Source organism: Euprymna scolopes, unplaced genomic scaffold (assembly GCF_053919585.1).
Source record: "Euprymna scolopes isolate OS-2025 unplaced genomic scaffold, ASM5391958v1 sca863, whole genome shotgun sequence".
NCBI lineage: Eukaryota > Metazoa > Mollusca > Cephalopoda > Sepiida > Sepiolidae > Euprymna > Euprymna scolopes.
This window is the reverse complement of record NW_027633950.1, coordinates 1-2,500: the sequence shown is the minus strand read 5'-3', so window position 1 is coordinate 2,500 and position 2,500 is coordinate 1. Positions and strand designations below refer to the sequence as shown.

At 62.3% G+C, this 2,500-nt stretch overlaps 2 non-coding genes across 2 annotated transcripts in view; both read right to left on the bottom strand.

Annotated features, from left to right (window-relative positions):
- The window catches only part of LOC145276357 (large subunit ribosomal RNA), a 5,724-nt gene extending 4,028 nt beyond the window's left edge, over positions 1–1,696 (bottom strand). The window contains exon 1 of the ribosomal RNA XR_013867948.1: positions 1–1,696. This exon is cut by the window's left edge and continues 4,028 nt beyond it. This is a non-coding gene — a ribosomal RNA (large subunit ribosomal RNA).
- Positions 1,697–2,289: 593 nt separating this feature from the next.
- On the bottom strand, positions 2,290–2,447 carry LOC145276356 (5.8S ribosomal RNA). The gene has a single exon (XR_013867947.1). It is a non-coding gene; the product is annotated as a 5.8S ribosomal RNA (ribosomal RNA).
- Between the last annotated feature and the right edge of the window lie 53 nt (positions 2,448–2,500).

The window sequence follows — 2,500 nt, the reverse complement described above, 5'->3', positions numbered from 1 at the left end:
GCCACGAGCCTTCCCTCTCCTATCTCTCTCGGGAAGAGAGAAAAAAGGAAAAGTTGCGGGCACCGCAGCAGCGACGGCGGAAGGCCGAAAACGCCGCGCCGGCGGGATCGGGCACGGCTCGGAGGCGGGTGAGGCGAGGAGAAGACGACGGCACGAGACCGACGACACCCCCCGACGACCCCCGGACGACTTTGCCACGACACCTCTCCCGATCGACGCCCTCCTACACGCTCTCTCGCTTTCGCTTCGCCTTCGGGGTTAGTCAGAGGTGGCCCCTACGACTCGCGAACGGCCAGGACTCCTCGGTCCGTGTTTCAAGACGGGTCGGGTGGGTTGCCGATGCACGTCGCTGACCCGGGGTGGCGGGCGGCTCGAGTAAAAAAGCGTCGCCGAGCGACCTCTCCGGAAACGGAAACGGGCGCGGGCGGGGTTGCCCCCGACAAGAACCCGAAACGTCGGCGAGGTGCGTGACGGCGAGGCCGCGCCAGTCCTATCCCGCCTCTCATCGCGCACGCGCCCGAGACGGTGGGGCGCCTAAGGAGCGACACACAGAGTGCGTCGCCCGCACGCGACTTCCGGCGGGATCAAAACGGACCGGCTCGCCACGTGTAACGGATCGTGTCAGATTTCCTCCGTTCCCGGCAGAAAGGGGCAGTTACGTTCGCGGGCCCGACGGCCGGTGGCCCCCGACTTCACAAGGTGGGAAGACGGGGGTTTTCAGGGTGATGAAACGCCTGCCGCCTACGGAAAAAAACCCGCGTGTTCGACCTGCACGCCGGGAACGGGTCGCGACGACGGACCGGAGGGGAAGTGCGTCCGGTGCCGGCCGCGCGGAGGTCGCGCCGAAGCGCCCGCGCCATGATTACGCCGAGCGATGATGAAGGGGACGGGTGCAGCGGAGTCGCGCGCGGAGGGAGCAGGAGGAAAGAAGAAGCGGCGGCGACGGATGCGGCGGGTTAGGGCCCGGCGGCAGCAGCGATCGAGAGGACGAGTCCCCTCCGTCGCAGCCAACCGACGCAGCCACCTACCGACGCCGCGGTCGTCACCACGTTTCCCTTCCCGCTATCCACGCGGCCCGTCTCCTTCGTCGGCGACGCGGGCACAAAAGCTGGAACCGCGGGGAACGAGTCCCCCGCGGACACGACGAACGACGACCTGTGCCGCGACGGCCTCTCTTTCAAGAACACACATCGAGTTTGGGCTCGAGCCTAGGCAGCACCGGACTGAGTCCCCCCGCGATCGCGGTGAGCGGTCCCACCCGTTTACCCCTGGGCGGTTTCACGTTCTCTTGAACTCTCTCTCCAAAGTTCTTTTCAACTTTCCCTCACGGTACTTGTCGACTATCGGACTCGTCCCGGTATTTAGCCTTGGATGGAGCTTACCACCCGATTTGGGCTGCGTTCCCAAGCAACCCGACTCTCGGATCGAAGGCCGTCGCTCGCCGTCCGCACCGAATGGGCCTGGCACCCGCCGCGGGCGGCCCCGATCGAGGGAACTCCGAACTATGCGAGACGAAAACGAACGGCTGCCTTCGACCCATGCGCCACACGTCCCGAAGCCTTTAACTTGCGACGGGATTCGGCGTTGGGCTTCTCCCGGTTCACTCGCCGTTACTAAGGGAATCCCGGTTGGTTTCTTTTCCTCCGCTTAGCGATATGCTTAAGTTCAGCGGGTCGTCTCGTCCGAGCCGAGGGCGGCGGTTTTTAGTAGAGTGTGGTGTTTGGAGGAGAGGAATCTCGATCGGTACCCTCCGTGTGACGACGGCTGGCCGATATAGCGCCCGTCCGACCGAAAATGAAGAAGCCAACAATTAAAAAAAAGCGTGGGTCCTCCCCATCCGACGTTGCGTTGCCTACGACGCGGCCACCTTTTTACGGTGCGACGGCCGTGCTCGTCGCGCTGCTCGAGGCGTCGCTGAGAGACACCTTCATGAGGCAGAGAGCGAGACGAGCAGGCGGCGCTTACGTCGGCAGTCGGTTAGGTCGGTACTTTTTTTTTGGTCTCCCTTCGGCTGCTTTCGGACAGACTCCTCCTGCTCCTCCTCCACAGTGTTTCTTCACGCGGTCGAAAAGGGAAAAGACTCCGCGGTCTGCCAGCGGGAGACGAAGGAGGAGGCCGGAGAGGGTTTTAAAAAAAAAAAAGACATTGAAAGGAGTCAATTCTTTTTTTATTTTTCTTCCCCCTCGTCACTCGCTCCTGCGACGTCCCGGTTACCACCGTGCCGAGGACCGGGCGGGCACGGGGACGGCAAGATGTCGTTTCGTTAACGGAGAAAGACATGTAACGTTCCGCCTCTCGACCGGACGTGGCCCCGAGACAAGGGATCTCGGGGCCGCAATGTGCGTTCGAGGTGTCGATGTTCACTGAGTCCTGCAATTCGCATCAGTTATCGCGGCTGGCCGCGCTCTTCATCGACGGACGAGCCGAGTGATCCCCCGTCCAGGGTTCAGCACTTGGTTTTTTTATATTAGTTTTTGTTTATATAGATTTAGTAGTGTGC